General features: G+C 41.4%; 1 protein-coding gene across 5 annotated transcripts in view; it reads left to right on the top strand.

Annotated features, from left to right (window-relative positions):
• The first annotated feature begins 1,282 nt into the window (after positions 1-1,282).
• The window catches only part of RERE (arginine-glutamic acid dipeptide repeats), a 401,403-nt gene continuing 384,293 nt past the window's right edge, over positions 1,283-18,392 (top strand). For 3 of the 5 annotated variants that reach the window (XM_041770332.1, XM_041770330.1, XM_041770328.1), the window contains exon 1: positions 1,283-1,771. The gene's annotated coding sequence lies outside the window, so the exon portion shown is untranslated. The remainder of the gene's footprint in view (positions 1,772-18,392) is intronic. The other 2 variants (XM_041770329.1, XM_041770331.1) reach the window with 2 other exon arrangements.

Below are 18,392 nucleotides of genomic sequence, written 5' to 3'. Positions count from 1 at the left end.
TTCTTGCTGAAAGTTACTCAGAGAGGTTATGGCAAAGACCCGTTTTGTTTCTGAATCTATGGAGTCACAGCCCAATGATATCTGCTCAGTCCAAATTATTCTTAAAAGAAACTGCTGGATATGGAAATTATAATCTGAATAGATATTCCAAAGAGAAAATTATCACTTTATTTGAAATAGATGAGCGAATTATTTTGCGCTGTGTTCTATCCCTTAATTATTCTATTATATACAGATCTGAACTCCTTCAGGGAGAGTGTATGGTATAAGGACACCAATAAGCATTTACAGTATATTAACAAACCAACAATAGGTTGATGATTCGCCCTGGATTCGTGCCAGGGTGTGTGAAAGAACTCAATAAGCATGATATGCATTTCAAAAACTGCTCGTCATAATTAAAATTTCCAAACCTCTCATTCCTATAAATTATATTAAACAAGAGTATGCGCATTTGGCCTGCCCCTCACTCCCCTTACAGCACCGCGGACCCTGTCATTACCAGCCTTACCAGAATACTAGGTTTCTCAAAAGAAAAAGGTGATATTTGTTTTTTTCCTTTTTTTTTGTTTTTTTTTTAATTTTATTTTTCCAACTTACGGCATAGAGTTGTGCACACTGCTCTCTCCCTAATATGCCCTCTGCGGCTGGGGTTCTAGTCCCTTCTTTATTCCTTGATGAGACTTTCCGGGCTTTGCCTCTTTATTATATTCTTTTTCAAAGAAGCAGCGCGACCTGCGAATTTCGTTTTTCCTTTTCTTAATTAATCTTCTGAAATCAGAATTTCGGAAGAGTCCTGCAGCGAATCGCTGGAGCCCACTCCGAGTCCCCCTCCTCCCTCCCCCCTCCTCCCCCGCCCCCCTTCCCAGGGACACGAGTCCGCGTCCGAAGTGGCCGCGACGGCAAATTGTGACCCCGGCCAGCGGCGCCGCTGGGACCTGCACAAAGACGCGCCGCGGTCGGGGGCCGAGCCCACCGCCAGCCGCCGCCCGGAGCGCGCGCTCGAGCCCGGGCCGCCGCCGCGTCGGTACAGACCAGCCTCTCCCCTCCTTCTCTCCTGCTCTTTTTTATTAGAAAGAAAAAAAAAAAAAAAAAAAAAGAGGGAGAGAGAGGGAGAGAATGAGAGAGCGCAGGAAGCCCCGCCCCTTCGCCCGCCCTCCGCCTCCCATTGGCCCGGCCTCCGCGCGCGTCACGCCGGGACGCGCCAATGGCGAGGCGCGATACTGCGAGGTGGGCCGGGCCCGAGCGCGGAGTGGGCGGCGGGTCGGTGCAGCAGCCCCGCCGCGGCTCGGCCACCATCGCCGAGGCGCCGCTACTCCCACAGACGCTCGCGAGCCGCCCCCCGCGCTCCCAGCCTCCTCTTCCTCCCGCACGCCCTAGACGCTCGCCCGCCTCGGGTCTCGCCCCCACCTCCGCTTCCCCGCCGCTCTTCCTCTCGCTCGCCTCCCACACTCTGTTTCTTTTCTCTCCTAGTTGAGGGGGGAAAAAAATCAGCATCATCCTCAGGGAGCCCCTCGCCCTCAGGAAAACAAAACCAGACATGATCCTGGGCTCCCGCTCCTGAAGGACTGGCCGAGCGAGCAGCAGGGAGGCTGGTGGAGACCGGCCCCGAGGTCACGGGAGGGAAGCCCCCGCAGCCCCCCGGCCCCGGCCCCGTCCCCGTGGCCGGCCCCTCGTCGGCGCGAGCCCAGCGGCCTCCCCGCCCCGTCCCCCACTTTCCCGGGAGCCGGACGAACACACCTCCATTGATGGTGTAGCGCATCCGGGGAAGGTAAGTCTCCAACTTGCCGGCGTGGGGCTGCTGCCGTGTCCCCGGCGCCTCGTCCTGGGCGCGGGCGCGGGCGCGGGCGCGGGGCGGCAGGGGGTCGGCGTGGGCGCCCCGGGTCCGCCGGGAGGGGGGGCGGCCAGCAAGCCGCGCGCGGCCGGGGGGGGCGGGGGGTGTCGGGAATAAAGGGCCGGGGCTTCCTGGGCCCTGTGCGGGCCAGGTAACTGTCCCACTCGCCTGCCGACCCCTGTTCTTTCTTTGCTGCTTAATCATGGTCTAGTTTGACTTGTCTGGGGGTTAAACTGTTTCATGTGACTAAATTATTGGCTGAAACTGGGGGTTGCGGTGGGGAGGCAGGAAGGGAAGTCAGGGACCCAGACTGTACATTTCTTGAATGTTTGTGGGTCTGGGGGTCTTGGTGGTGGTGGTGGTGGTGGAAAGGACTCTTCTGAAAGTATCATTTTCACATTAGGGAAAGATTCCCTCTTTGTGCTCTACATCTCCAGGTCTCTGTGTGGTTCCTAAATTATTACGAAAACCCCCAAATCGTTTGCAGCAGAATAGGATTCTTACTACCATATTTGAGTTCTGCTCTCTGAAAGAGAGAGTGGCTTCTATTTTTATTTTTATTGAAGGTTTTGAAAAGAAGAGAGGTAGTAGTTTGACATAAGATGTGTGTGTGTGTCTGTGTGTGTGTGTTGGAGGGGGGAGTATTGCAGGTTTCCTTTGAAAGTGGTTGCTTGAGAAGTTGTTGAAAGGAAAACAGAATGATTCATTGTCGAATTGTCATGTTCCTCTGCCTCTTTTCCAAGGTTTGCTTGCAATTTCTCTGGATTAGAGACTTCAGACATTGATTTAAGCAAAAAACGTGTCCTTGAGAAACTGGGTGCTTTAAATGTTTCAGTGTGTGTTGTTGCTATTTTAAGGGACATTTAGAAAGTAGTTTTGTATGAATCCCGAAATAGCCTTCCCCAAAGCAAATTTTTAAACGCAGAAAAGATAACTAGTAAAAGGGAAACTTCGTGGATTGCAAAACAAACATTTTGATGTCACACAAATTAATGCACCCTATGTTTAGATACAAAACTGTTTTGATAATTGCTTTCGGTTTAAAGAGAGACCTTTTTTTTGTCTGGTGTACACTGGTTTCTTTTAGTCTCAGTCTGTTGGGGGAGGGGAGAGAGGATGGATCTATACAATAATAAAATCATCTTTGGGTAGCTGTTTCCTTCCATGGATTTCCTTGCTGAGTTAATGCCACTGTAAATTATAAACCAGTTTTGATTTTGATGGCCTGGGTGGAAAGCTGGCTTCTAGCTCTCCCTGTTGTTGTTGAGGGTGAAGGGAAAAGAGGCAGAGGCAGACACACACACACACACACACACACACACACAATACCAGGCTGAGGGCTCATTGTTCTTCCATACACACATTCATTCTCTCTCTCCCATATTTGGGACTAGGTTTGCACAGACAAACACAGCTCTTTTTTGGGAGAGAGGAGAGAGGAGATGGGGGGAAGGGTGGACGCTTTTCTTTTTCAGCTTTCTTTCACCCATCTCATGTCTGGCCTTTTTTTTTTTTTTTTTTTTTTTCAACCTTAAAAGAGGCAGAAGAGTATATCGGAAACTAAAGGACACTCAAAAACATGTTCAGAGACTCCTCCACCTCCCTTCTTTCCTTTGCAGCCCTAGTTTCTGCTGCTCTTTTTTTGTGTGTATGTAAAGATAAAATCCCTCTTTATGTGTCGTGGCCTTGTAGTCAGCTTTCCTATTCTTCATTGCCCCTGACTTTGTTGGGGACAGTGATTTGTTCAGTTGACTCTTATTGTAGTGAATGTGACCAGGGCCTTTTCAAGGTAGAAGTAGATCGTCTCAATTAAGATGAAAAAGATCGTGTTTGAGATTAATATTTAGTAAAGAATGTCTGTATGTTTTGACATATTAGTGGTCTGATGGCTGATAGTAGGTATGCTGGCCATTGAGATGTCATTTTTTGTTTTGTTTTGTACACAGGGGCTATAAAGACAGATCTGGTGGCTGGGGGGCTGGTGTAGAGTCTTCCTTGAATACTGGACAGGGAATAGGCTGACCGATTCCACCTGGGTTAAACCCAGCTCTGGGCCAAGGATGGAGGTTGGTGTGAATACTGTGGGTTGCAGAATAGCACCTTCTACTGGTTAATTGCTTTGAGGGATCCTGATGAGGAGCATGGGGGAGGGGATTAACGGCTGAGGCCTAATGATTTTCTTTTGAATGCAGTTGTAGTGCCTTCCTGCAAATGCCACTTCCCTGAGCTGCTAATACACATGCCCTTTGACTGGCACAGATGCATCGAGGCTTTTTACGTTATTGGCTGTGTCTTGACATTAATGTGTTCTGTTGTCAGAAGTATTTACACATAGTGACTTCCAAGGACTCTTCTGAATCGATACTCTTCTTTTATGAGAAACATAGTTTGTCTTGAAATACTAAACAAAATGAAGGGATTTATTTGTGTTCTTGGTGTTGGAAACTGTACGTACACTAGCAGTCTTTAAAAAGTTTTCAGTATCATTAATAAAAAAAGTCACATAGACTTACCCTATAGCAAAGAAAAATCCTAGCCTTTGGCTCAGGGGTTTTCTTCTGGGATTTCATGGGGATGGGGTGAGGTGGGTGGAAGAGGAACTCACTGAAATTGGCAGTTTTGCAGATGTAGTGGTGTTACGCTGCAGTAGTGTTGTTTTCAATTGTCACATAAGCAAAATTAAGTCAGGACAATTTATTCTATGGATTAGATTAAAAAAAAAGAACAACAGAGGCAAGAGAAAATGTGAAATGAATGTATACACAGATTAACACGAAGGCCAAATTCCTGGTCAAAGGCTTCTAATCCAAGGTGTAGTTTCAGAGATAATCTACTTGATAAATGCCTGGAAGGTTTTTTATTATCAACACATCCTACCCCATCTCGATGTTTTAATGGAGTGAACTGTTGGAGAGGTTTGCAGAGGCAAAGGAGACTCAGCATAGAATAAACATCTTCTGTTCCAGACTGGCTACTCTATGTGATTTCTGATTCACTTTGCTTTCAAAAGTTAGGGTCTAACCCCTAGACTCCAGGGGTTGTGTACCTTTTACAATGAAATGTGAACAGTTCAAATGTATTATTTATTCAGTGAAAATAGTGTCTGGTACTTTCAATCCAGCATATTCTCTGCCAGTGTTTTGTTCCAAGGTAACTAGAGTAGTTGAGAACTGGTTTACAACATAAAGATAATCCAAATCAAGAGATAAAAGTACCAGTTACTTTTTCAACTTTGACTTAGTGGTCAGTCAAAACATTATTAAAAAGGACAGTAACCACTGCCAGGTCCTGCAACAATTAACATGTACTTTTGAACAAAAAATATGCCAGGTTCTGTAAAAACACACACGCACATATGAATATGACCTATGCCTTTCTAAAACCAGTGTATGTTGAATAATATTATGGATTTAGTAAGCACCCATTACTGTTAAAGTTAGTTTTGAATCTTTAACATCTTGTTCAAATCCCAGTAATCAAAAAAACACTTAAGTAGTAAAATAAGTTGTATATAGTGAGTTCTTCTGGGAATTCTGTGCTTTCCAACTAACTGCTTTTGGCAGCTTCTTTTGCAGTTGATTTAAAGGTTAAGATGGCAGAAAATTCAGATGTTTAGAGTCATTAGTGTAACATAGCTGTGAACTTCATTACATACACACAGACACACACACTCTGAAACAATACACTATTGTTTTACATAATCACTTTCTGATAACACTGTGCTGTAGCTGATCATAGAATTTTTCAACAACTAGGAACTCCTCTTGAATCATGTTTATGTGATTGTTAATTATTAGTAGTATCTTAGTAGTTATTCCAGATTTGTATTTGTATTCCAATTTGCTTGTTCTGTTAGTGTGATTTTGGTGAGCCTGTTGGCTTGTGCTTGGTTTCTTGTCTAACAGTTCTAATATTTTTTAAAATAATGAAAAGAATGAGCATTTATGTGTTAGAAAATAGTTAAGATTGCTTAAGCCATTCTAATGAACATTTGACCACAAATTACTCAAACATGCTCAAATACTTAATATATTTACCAGAATGAGGTTTTGCTTGGAATTGTGATTTGTATGATTAACTTGTTGGTGTGCCAAGTGATGTAAGATACACCATGCGTCTGTATATTAGGTAACTAGGTCAGATAGGGGTGCTAATATAAACAGTTTTTTGTAAAGTGACCTGTTTGTGTCAGCGTAAAATTATTTTCACTTAGTAAAATTTGCCATTGTATCAGCAACCATAAGCAATATGTTTAATTGTGAAATACTTCCTTATATGGTTATGTTACAAAATGATATGATCTCTAATTCATAGACCACTTGGTATTTGAGGAATCCTCACAGCCTATTTGTCTTGGGCTTTTGCATCAGAAGTTGAAGCTCCTGGCCATGCCCTAATTTAAAACTAGTTGTACATGTGATTTGCAAAGGTTTGGTTAGGCTTATTTGGGTGCAAGAATAGAAAGTCTTCCAAGTCATTTCACATATTGGAGAAAAGAGGAACAGAAATGAAAGCCTGGAGAGTCAGGCCTCACAGAAAGAACAAGAACCCCAGGTTCTGATTGGCCTCATGGATGCTGGAATACTGTTTGGGATAAAGATCCTGCCCAGCTTTAGTAACCAGATTACCTATCGCCTCCTCAGCGGGAAGAGTTTGTTGAGACATACCCTAGTGCCAGGGCTATGTATGGTTGTGCAGGCTGTGTATAGCATAAGGACACCACTCTAAAGGGTACAGTATTTATTTACATTGTGGGCCTGGACTAAGCCTGACCATGCAGCATCTGTAGACAGAGTCTTGGAGCAGCAGGGGAGAGCCTCTCATACAAAAACCCATTCTAGCACACATGGCCACACACATACTCAACAGAGCATGCATGTACACATTCATTGACACCTATACATGTTGGCCAGGTCCCAGAGGCCTGATTCCTACCGCCTTACTTTTGGGGATGGGGAGCAGGATAAGAGGACTAGTGGTGGCATTTAATGTATGTGGGGTGAATTAAGTTTGAGGGGAGGATTGTGAGCAGGTGAGAATGTGGGCATGTGTCTCAAACATGAGCAGCTGCCTGGGGAGGCTCTGGAAACCTTTCCTTCCCTAGGCAGAACCTGTACTGTGGCTGTACTGGCTGTACTGAGGAGATGTAGCCATGCTACAACAATTTTGCTTGACTTCCAATGAGAAGCAAAGACTCTGGCCACTGTTAAAAAGATGTTTGGTATTTGAAGACATTATTGACGTGAATTTAAACTGGATGACCCTTATTAAACCCAGTGCTAGTGTCCCCCTGCCCTTCATTCCTCTTTCCCTCTCCTCTCCTTCCTTTCTCTGTGGGTCACTGAAGTGACTGAAGGGGTATCATCAGTTTGTGGTCCTGTTCTTTCTGGTTGGATCACCATGTAAAGTTCTTCAGATTAGTTAGTAAAATACTAAGTTGATTTTTTTTTTTAAGATTTTATTTATTTATTCATGAGAGATGCAGGCAGAGACATGCAGAAGGAGAAGCAGGCTCCATGTAGGGAGCCTGATGTGGGACTTGATCCTGGGACTCCAGGATCATGCCCTGGAGGGAGGCGCTCAACCACTGAGCCACCCAGGCATCCCTAACTTAAATTTTTTTTACTGAAGGAAAGTATTGTTCTGCACAAGACACTAGATAGCTAGGGCTGGCCTACCTAATCCTCTGCTATTCACTCAGCTGTTTTATCTCCTGTTTCTTTGTGTCTTTATGCCTCTGCTTCTGCTTCCGCTTCCACTACTAATGACTAATTATATATTTAATTAACGTTTCCCAAGAGAAGATCTGATAGGACTGTTGGTTAAGGGTTTGGAGCCAGACCACTTCTTCAGCTACTTCCGAGATGGCAGGGTGCTCACCTGGCAGGGTGCGTAACTGTTGAGGTACATAGTAGGAGACATGGGTTCGAGAGGCATTCTGAGACAGTCTGTGGGAGGTAATTTTTTTCTACTGTTATATCCTATCATGATTTTTTATCTTTATTTTTCCTGACATCTGGTATGGCTGTTGTTGCTTTTTTTTTTTTGTTGTTGTTGTTGTTGTTGCTTTTGATAGCTTATCCAACAGTTTATTTTGCTTTAAGAAACTACATTGTCATAAATGGTAGTCAGTTAAGATTTCTTTTCTAGATGAGATGATATTATTACATCTGTCTTGTTGTGTTTTTCCTGGGAATTTACCCACCTACGTGGTCTACCTTCCTGCCTACCCAAGTCCTTGTTTCCCAAACTTTATTCACGGCATACTAATATACCACAAATATTTCAGGTGTTTTGAGTTCAGGTAAATTTATTTTTATTGTTATTGTTTTTTATCCTTTATTTAAATTCACTTTAGTTAGAATATACTGTATTATTAGTTTCAGGGATAGAGTTTAATGATTCATCATTTGCATATAACACCTAGTGCTCGTTATATCAAGTGCCCTTCTTTTTTTTTTTTTTTTTTTTTTTTTTTTTTTTTTTTTAAATTTTTTATTTATTTATGATAGTCACAGAGAGAGAGAGAGAGAGAGGGGCAGAGACACAGGCAGAGGGAGAAGCAGGCTCCATGCACCGGGAGCCCGATGTGGGATTCGATCCCGGGTCTCCAGGATCGCGCCCTGGGCCAAAGGCAGGCGCCAAACCGCTGCGCCACCCAGGGATCCCTCAAGTGCCCTTCTTAATGCCCATCACCCAATTATCCCTTCCCCTCACCCTCAAGTAAATTTGTAATGCTTATTAATACCTTAAAGGCTCAGAAATATCCTGTACTTTACAGAGGGCTTTTTTTTTTAATTGTTTGTCTATTTGTTTCATTTGTTATTTTTTTTCTTCCCCAAAGAGTATGTGTGACCTTCTTTTTTTTTTTTTTTTTAAAGATTTTATTTATTCATGAGAGACACACAGAGAGAGGCAGAGACACAGGCAGAAGGAGAAGCAGTCTCCATGCAAGGAGCCCGTTGTGGGACTCGATCCTGGATTTCTGGGATCACGACCTGAGCTGAAGGCAGATGCTCAACCACTGAGCCACTCAGGCGTCCCTATGTGTGGCCTTTTTATGGGAACTAATATTCTGTAGTTCCCATAAGAACTGTAGAATTTGAGGAAACACATGTAAAATTTGAGGAAACACATGTAAAATTAATGTACTTCCAGGGATACAAAATGACTACCTTTTCCTCCTTCTGGAGGCTGTGTATGTGTATATTTTAAGTAATCTCTCCACCAATGTGGAGCTCAGACTCATGACCCCGAGATCAGCAGTCCCATGCTCTACTCTCTGATCTAGCCAGGGGCCCCATTCTAGAGTTATTTTTTATTTTTATATCTATAATCCCTCATTCCATCTTTAAATCAGATCAGTCAAATCAGTATTTTCTTTTTTACCCCACTCCACTAGCTGTGCCCTTATTCAGGATATAATCACCTCATTTTTTTTTTTATATTTTATTTATTTATTCATGAGAGACAGAGAGAGAGAGGGGCAGAGACACAGGCAGAGGGAGAAGCAGGCTCCATGCAGGGAGCCTGACGTGGTACTTGATCCTGGGTCTCCAGGATCATGCCCTGGGCTGAAGGCGGCGCTAAACCCCTGAGCCACTCAGGCTGCCCAATCACCTCATTTTTGATATCTGCAGTGTATAATAAGCACTGGCAAGAATGAACAAATATTAAAAAAAAAAAAAGCTACCTCAAGTCCTTGATTGTATAGTTCATGGAGGTTAGCCTTGTAGATATATAAACATGAAGAGAACAGCTTTCCGGAAATGACTATACTGGCTATCTTTGTACACATAACTGTTAGAAGATAAACATAAGTGCTTTAGAGACACAAAGTACCATGGGGTTGTCTAATTATTATTATTATTATTTTAAAGACTTTGTATTCTTTTTTTCTTTTTTAAAATTTATTTATTTATGATAGTCACAGAGAGAGAGAGAGAGAGGCAGAGAAGAAGCAGGCTCCATGCACCAGGAGCCCGATGTGGGATTCGATCCCAGGTCTCCAGGATCACGCCCTGGGCCAAAGGCAGGCACCAAACCGCTGCGCCACCCAGGGATCCCGGGGTTGCCTAATTAGTTATGTATTGCTGTATAAAAAAATTACCTCAAGACTTGGTGACAGCACAGTAAATATTTATTATCTTATAGTTTCTAAGGTCATTCACTTGGGAGTGGCTCAGCTTCACTGGTTCTAGCTTCAGATCTCTCTTGAGGTTGCAATCAAGATACCAGCTGGGGTGCAGTCATCTGAAAGTTTGACTGGGGCTGGAAGCTCTACTTCCACATGGCTTACTCAGTTAACTTTGGGCAGAAGGCCTCTGTAGGAAGAAGCCTCAGTTGCTGTCTGTGTGGTTACCTGAGTGACCTCATGATGTGGTGTTTGGTTTTCCCCAGGAGGAGTGATCAGAAGGAGAGTGAGAAAGAAGCAACGAGGAGTCTTCAATGCCTTTTCTTCCTTTTTCCTTTTTTTTTATTTTTTAAAAAATTATTTATTTATTTTTGAGCGAGAGAGAAAGCAAGCAAGTGTGTGAGTGATTTCAGAGAAGAGGCAGAGGGAATCCCAAGCAGATTCCCTGCACAGAGCCCAATGTGGTAATAGGGCTTGATTCCACGACCCTGAGATTGTGACCAGAGCTGAGATCAAGAGTTAGATGCTCAACTGACTGAGCCCCTCAGGCATTGCTCCCTCAATGCCTTTTCTGACCTAGTCTCAGGAGTTACACACCATCACCTCTATCATATTGTATTTCTTTAAAACAAGTCTTTAAGTCCAGCCCATGTGTAAAGGGAAGGGAATTAAGCTCCACCTCTTGAAGAGAGGAGTATTAAAGGTTTGTAGATTTATTTTAAAACCACTAGAGGGGGCACCTGAGTAGCTCAGAGGGTGAGCATCTGCCTCCGGCTCAGGTTGTAATCCTGGGGTCCTGGGATCGAGTTCTGAATCGGGCTCCCCTTGGGGACCCTGCTTCTCTCTCTGCCTATGTCTCTCTCTCTCTCTTTCTGTATCTCGTGAATAAGTAAATAAGAGCTTAAAAAAATAAAATAAAACCACTAGAGGGATTCAAAGGAGAAAAATAAAGAAGACTTAAAAATGTTTTCCCTTTTGATTAGTTATCCTCAAGCAGTGCTTTACTTTGACTAGAGAGTAGTTGCTGTTCTTAGAGGAGAGTAGTGTGACCATGACCTCATGTTACTCATCTCCTTCCACCCTTGTTCAGGTATCATTTATTCTCTACCTTCTTTCTATTGTTCTTAGAACAGATTTAATCTCTTCCTTTTTCTTGGAAGAGACAGAGAGGGAGGGGAAGAGGGAGAGGAAGAGAAATCTCTGAGTAGATTCCCTGCTGAGTCTGATGCAGGGCTAGATCCTAGGACCCTGAGATCATGACCTGAACTGAAATCAAGAGTTGAATGCTTAGCCGACTGCGCCACTTAGGCATGCCAGATTTAATTTCATCAGTTAAGATACTTGCCTTAGGTTGTTTTTTTGTTGTTGTTTTTTTGACTTGGCCATTCTGAGTTCCTACCAACTAAGTACCTTTTCTCTTTTCTTCAGGTCCACTTACTTTAATAACACTTTTTTTGGTGGGGGGGTGTTCATTGAGGCATTCTATTTGCATATATGTATTACATTCTGAGAAAAAGAATCCCAGGATTTTTGCTCCTGTGTATTTTGTCTTGCTTCTTCATGGTCCATGATGCCAGCTGAGGTTGTTAGTACAATGAAACCAAACTAGTGGGATAGGAGTAGGTTATTATGCCATTTTTTAGATCTTTGAGTTGCACATCAGATCTGGGGCTGATCACTCCACATGTGTTTAAACTGCCCATGAGGTTCACAACGATTTTCCCAGCTCCATAACATCAGTGATTTCAAATTCAGTAATGTAACCATGCTTCATCATCACAGAAACCGGACAACGACTTTGGAGAATGGCCTAATAAGAACTTGGCATTTGTTCTCTTTTCAGCACTGGTGATGCTCTTGAGAGCATCAGCCAAGACATTCATGTGCACCATTATGGCAGCATTGAAAAATGGCGAAAAGATATTCATATCTTGTGTTAATGTTTATTACTTGCTCTTATAACTTAATGTTAAATCATGTCCTTTCCATTAGATCCATAAACCTCATGAAATCAGAAAGTTTTCCTTTAATTACACCAGTATATATGTTTATATGTGGAATTAAATGTATTCTGAAAGACACATTTCATTGTATCTAAGATGTGGTCAGTAGTAAGATGTACCATCATTTTATGTGCTGCTAAGAATGAAAAAAAATGCTAACAATTAAACTATGTGAGACCTGTCTGTAAATTGTAAAGTTCCAGTGCTTTACAAATGTAAACATTGGGCATCTTAAAATCATTGAAAGGTGGTCATGTGTTTAGGCCATTTTTATTTTCACAGATTTATACCCTGGAAAAAATTCCTGAAGATAGATTTTTTTTTTTACGATTTTATTTATTTATTCATGAGAGATGGAGAGAGAGGGGGCGGGCAGAGATATAGGCAGAAGGAGAAGCAGGCTCCCTGCAGGGAGCCTGATGTGGGACTCCATCCTGGGACTCCAGGATCATGCCCTGAGGCAAAGGCATGGGTCAAACTGCTGAGCCACCCAGGGATCCCCAAGATAGAACTTAAAGCGGGTTATTTTCTCTCATAGGAACAGTTCTGTAGGTAGTGTTCTTGCCTAAAGATATAGCATGAAAAATTTAGTTATGACCAACAGTACAATAAAAACAGAGATGCTACCATAAACCTGTAGTCGTTATAGTGAAATTACGTTCTAGTTCCTGTAGAGTAGGTGTATCTGTTACATATTTTGATTTGTAATATAGTATATGTTTTGTGTATATAACATACAAAAATACCACCCTACTGCATTATTAGTTTGGCCAAAAATGTCAACTTTTAACCCTTTAAATACTTTGTATTTAAATATTGCTGTTTCTCATGATTCTGTTGATTTTTTTTTTTTAAGATTTTATTTATCTATTCATGAGAGACACAGAGAGAGAGAGAGAGGCAGAGACACAGGCAGAGGGAGAAGCAGGTTCCATGCCGGGAGCCCGATGTGGGACTGGATCCCTGGACTCCAGGATCACGCCCTAGGCTGAAGGCAGATGTCAAACCGCTGAGCCACCCCGGGATCCCGATTCTGTTGATTAACTTCTCCCTCAGCTCTGTTTTCCAGTGTGACCTTGTTCTATCTGGTGTGTCCAATCTGCAAGTTTATAAATAGAACCCTAATCTCTTTCCTGAGGTCCTGATCCATGTTGCCCTCTGTCTCCTTGGATGGCTTTTGGGTACTGAACCTCAAAATTTACCAGTTTTTGTCCACTCTTAACCATCATACTATTTAACAAAGTAGTTAAGAGCTCTAGACTCAATCCCCAGTCTACTGCTTAATAACTCTGTGACTTTAGGCAAGTTTTCTTAACCCCTCTGGATCTTAGTTTGCTCATCTGTAAAGTAGAAGATAATAATAGTACTCATCTAACAAGTTTATTGTGAGGACCAAAGTAATTAATATACATAAGATGCTTAAAATATATCTGGGAAATAGCAAGGGTTCAATAAGCTTTTACTAGCTTTTAAAAACTATTTACTGTTATGATTGTTACTTAGAGCTCTAACTTTCCATTGTTTGCTTTCTTTGTTATCTGCAATACTCAATAACCAGGAGATACATAGGAGCAGTGGGTCAACTGTTGAGGGTTCACATAAGTTCTAAATTACCAACTAAAACTTTTATTATTTCTTGGATATAGGAAATGCTACAGAATTGTACATGGTTAAATACCAAGTGAATGACACAGACCATAGAGTAATGGCAAGGTTTGGGGTATTAATAAATGATCAGAATGTCATAGCTTAGTTTCTTTTGTGATGTTCCTGAAGGAGATTTATATAAGTAGAACAATGGCAAGTGGGAAGTTCAAAGTATTATTTTATTATTAGTTTGGCTTTTGGCCAAAACAGAGCTGTCTAGTATCCTGGGTTGTAGCATATTGCTTAAACCTACAAGCTAGGCAAGGGATCTCCCTTCCTCCTAAATCCCACTATCTTTTTTTTTTTTTTTTTAGATTTTATTTTATTTATTCATGACAGACACACACAGAGAGGCAGAGACATAGGCAGAGGGAGAAGCAGGCTCCATGCAGGGAGCCCGATGTGGGACTTGGTCCTGGGACTGTGGGATCACACCCTGAGCCCAAGGCAGATGCTCAACCACTGAGCTACCCAGTCGTCCCTAAATCCCACTATCTTACTATTCTTAGGCTGGCTACTTTACAGAAGACCCAAAGAGAGTAAAATAAGCAAGTACAAGATAGTAAACCCTCATATATATGTATTATATTTAATTTGCATTTATTTATTTTTATTTATTCATGAGAGACAGAGAGAGGGGCAGAGACATAGAGGGAGAAGCAGGCTCCATGCAGGGAGCCCGATGTGGGACTCGATTCCAGATCCCAGGATCATGCCCTGAGCCCAAGGCAGATGCTCAGCTGCTGAGCCACTGAGGTGTCCATTTAATCTGCTTTAGTCTTCAAATTTATAAACAAGTCCAATCAGTGTTTTGGACTCTGACTGAATCAGATTAGTATTCCCTCCTCTTAGAGGGGTTCAAGAAGGCAAAGGATGAAGAGAGAGTGCAAGGCATCTTGTTGGTCTAGCTTCTGCTCTGTAGTGAGCTTGGTTTAGCCTGTGAGGAATAACTAAACATGATTGGCCATCTATGATTGGCCATCTGTCTAGTAGCCCTACATTCTGACTTTTTTTTTTTTTTTTTAAGGACATTCCCTGGAAGTTAGGGCAAACTGCAAAGTATTTTTTTTTTTTTTTTGCAAAGTATTTTTTAAATTTAAGGATAAGGTTACTCTTTGAGATGAAATTAAGGAGAAATGTTATGTGAAAATGAGATTTGCCATTTGGAAAAGTGGTCCACCATTAATGATATGATAGCTGCTATGGCATTTTGGTAATGTGCTGATTTTAATTTTGGTAATGGGAGTATAATCTTTGAGGAATATGATTACATATGATTATGTTAGTAGAGCAGAGTTGAAGCCTAATCATGTTATACTCAGTCTGAAACAAGAACATGGTAGCAAAAGGGGGATAATAAACTTGGAAGCTAGAAGAGAGGCATTTGGAGTGTTGCCCTCATATTCTGCAACCTCAGGTATACTGCTGTTAACTCTAGGAGGGCACAGGCCATATCTGCTTTTGTCACCTCTACATCCTTTGCATCTAGCATGTGAAGAATGTAGTAGGTATTCATTTGTTAAGTGAATGATTGGATAATATTATTGTATAGTCTACTGAGGTTGACAATGCAAGAGATCTGGCTTAATATCCTGACCTCAAAGAATATTAAGGAAGCTTATTTTTGGACAAATTCTTGATAAAGATATTTTTATATCTCACATATAGTATAGAAAGACATTTCAGTGCTTGTTTTTTGAATCCTCAAAAAAGTGTTTCTTGAATCCTCAGAAAAGTGTTTCTTTTTTTTTTTTTTTTAAGATTTTATTTATTTATTCACGAGAGACACAGAGAGAGAGGCAGAGGCACAGGCAGAGGGGGAAGCAGACTCCATGCAGGGAGCCTGATGTGGGACTTGATCCTAGGTCTCCAGGATTGCCCCCTTGGCTGAAGGTGGTGCTAAACCGCTGAGCCATCCAGGCTGCCCCTCAAAAAAGTTCTTATTTTAATCCTAGAAAGTATAAAATTTGTATTAGAATTTGTTTAATGAAGTAGTATGTTATAAATACATATAGTATTCTTTCTTTGTAGGTTTCCCTTGTTTTAAGTAGGATTAGGTATAGTAGTGAGTGGCAGAAACCCAAAATAACAATGGCTTGACCAAGGTAGAAGTTTCCTTTCTTTCATGTAAACCATGGACAGCTCTGAGCTAGTATGGTAACTTCATGATCACTAGAAGTCCCAGAGTTCTCCTTTTAGTCAAAGAGCATCTCTAGTTTTTGTGGTCAGTTCTGCATTCTCACCAGGGGGGAGGTGGGAAGGGTAAAAGCTGGGTACATCCCCATCTTTCCAGAAGTTACACACATCTCTTCTGCTCTTTCCCTTTAATTATAACAAAAGCACAAGGCCACAGATAGCTGCAAGGGAAGCTGAAAATGTAGTCTTTCCTGGAGATGGCTGTGTGCATAGTCAAAAGAAATTGGAGATTCCTTTAGTTTGGAAGAAGGGAAAAATCCATATATTGCAAGACAGCTGGCACTGTGTGCCTCAAATCCCAAGGGATAACGTGGTATTAACACATTGGGTAATTTGCCCTTCAGTATTTTTTCTAAGAATACCATCCTCTGGAGTGCTTGGCTGGCTTGGTCAGTAGAGCATGTGACTCTTGATCTTGGAGTTGTGAGTTTGAGCCCCATGTTGGGTGTAGAGATTACTTAAAAATAAAATCTTAAAAGAATACTGTCTATTACAGTGAGTTTAGTATTCAGTATAGAATTTTAAACTAAACTTTTTTTGATCTAATGATGGCTTCAGATTTTTATTGCTAGGTAAATTTTCTGATAAGACAACTGACTTCCTTCTGACTTGAACATCCTGATCTTTATAGCATAATCTGCCATGTATTTTTTTTCCCATGTGATTCTTTAGTTTAGGAATAATGACTGAAATTTCCTAAGTTTTTATTTTTTTTCTAAGTTTTTATACACTATGATTAAAGACCTTTTAGAAACATTTAATTCCTACTATTTATAAATTAGAAAATGTGCACTTTGTTATGATATTGAGAAATGCTTTATTAATACTCTACTAATATTTCTTAAGATATCTAGCTTTCCAAAATCTCTACATTCTTATTTATTTATTTTATTTTTTATTTTTTTGAAGATTTTATTTATTCATGAGAGACACACAGAGAGAGAAGCAGAGACACAGGCAGAGGGAGAAGCAGGCTCCCTGCAGAAGCCTGATGTGAGACTCGATCTTGGGTCTCCAGGATCACTCCCTGAGCCAAAGGCAGACACTCAACCACTGAGCCACTCAGGTGCCCCTACATTCTTTTTAAATATTTTATTTGTAATGACTTAGCACCTTTTTCGTAGCTTAGTGAGAATTTTGGAGTCTTAATGGAGTCCTTAAGTGGGGTTTTTTTTTTTTCTTAAGTGGGTTTTATACTATAAAAAAACTTTGAATAACTTGGTTGATGGTATGCTTGAAAAGAGTCTGCATTTATTCTGATAGTGAACAGTGATTTTTCCTCCCAGAGCTCAGGGTGACTTTAGTTTTGCAAGTCAGAGGACATAGTTTATCTTTTCATCTGTTGGTTGTCATATTTTATTTGCCTCAGCATGTAGGTACACTATATGCAATTGTGTAATTGTTATAAATAAATTTACTTTTAAATGCTGTTTACAAATTATTTTTGTCACCTTAGACCCAAAGTTAGGGAATGCATCATAAAGTTGTATCTAAGGACTACTTGAAACCCTGTGTAAGAAACTGATGCTAGTGATAGCCTTTAAAAAAAAAAAAAAAAAATTTGGCCAGCCTGGGTGGCTAAACCAGTGTTTAGTGCCGCCTTTAGCCCAGGGCCTGATCCTGGAGTTCCGGATCGAGTCCTACCTCGGGCTCCCTGCATGGGGCCTGCTTCTCCCTTTGCCTGTGTCTCTGCCCCGCCCCCCCGTGTGTTTCTTGTGAATAAATAAATAAAATCTTAAAAAAAAATAAAAAATGTTAATAACTTATTTCAGAGAGAGAAGGAGGGGGGCGGGGAGAGGAGGCTGGATCTCATGACCCAGAGATCATGACTTCTGCTGAAACCCAGTCTAATGCTCAAACCCACTGAGCCACCCAGGTGTCCTGTAGTGATTGCCTTTTAAGGAGGCATACCAGGGTACTGGGGAGGGGGATAGAGAGGAATCCTCACCTTTCATACTCTTACTGTTTGTGGTACATAAATATTATCTAATTAAAATAAATAGGAAAAACCTGTGCTTTTTATTTTTAGACTCTTGCCATTTTCTTATATGCTTTAGTGAAATATCAGTTTATGTATAAAATGAGGCATACACAGGGCCTAGACACATATGTGCCCTTGATGAGTTTTCTCACCAATAGGAAAAAGACCAGTACACAGTTGAGTACTTGATAGAGGAAAGAGCCTCAAGAGAATTAACTTTGGCTGGGGGCATTAGGGAAGATTTGGTGTAGGAGGAGGTATTTAACCTGTGTTTTAAAGAATTGTTAGGATTTGGACATGTGATAAGTGGCTAAGAGGATTTCAGGCAGGAAATTGCATGGAGCAAAGGCACCAAGACTGGAAAGATGGGAAGTGGGGAGTACTTTGGCTGCTTGATGAGGATTATTAAATGCGTTTTGATTTCCTTTTTTTAAAAAATTCTTTTAAAATGTTCTGTAGCAGATGCAGGCATATGTAGTTCTTTCAACTGCAATAATTTATATTTGAAGCTGTTGCTTGTAGCTGTTCAGACCAAGTTGTAAGAGTATTTTGGAGAGGAGTACTTTGGGCTGATTTCTCAAGGGAAGAAGAGACTGG

Source organism: Vulpes lagopus, chromosome 10, assembly GCF_018345385.1.
Source record: "Vulpes lagopus strain Blue_001 chromosome 10, ASM1834538v1, whole genome shotgun sequence".
NCBI lineage: Eukaryota > Metazoa > Chordata > Mammalia > Carnivora > Canidae > Vulpes > Vulpes lagopus.
Note: the sequence above shows the minus strand (reverse complement) of the source record. Positions and strands in the feature narration are given on the sequence as shown.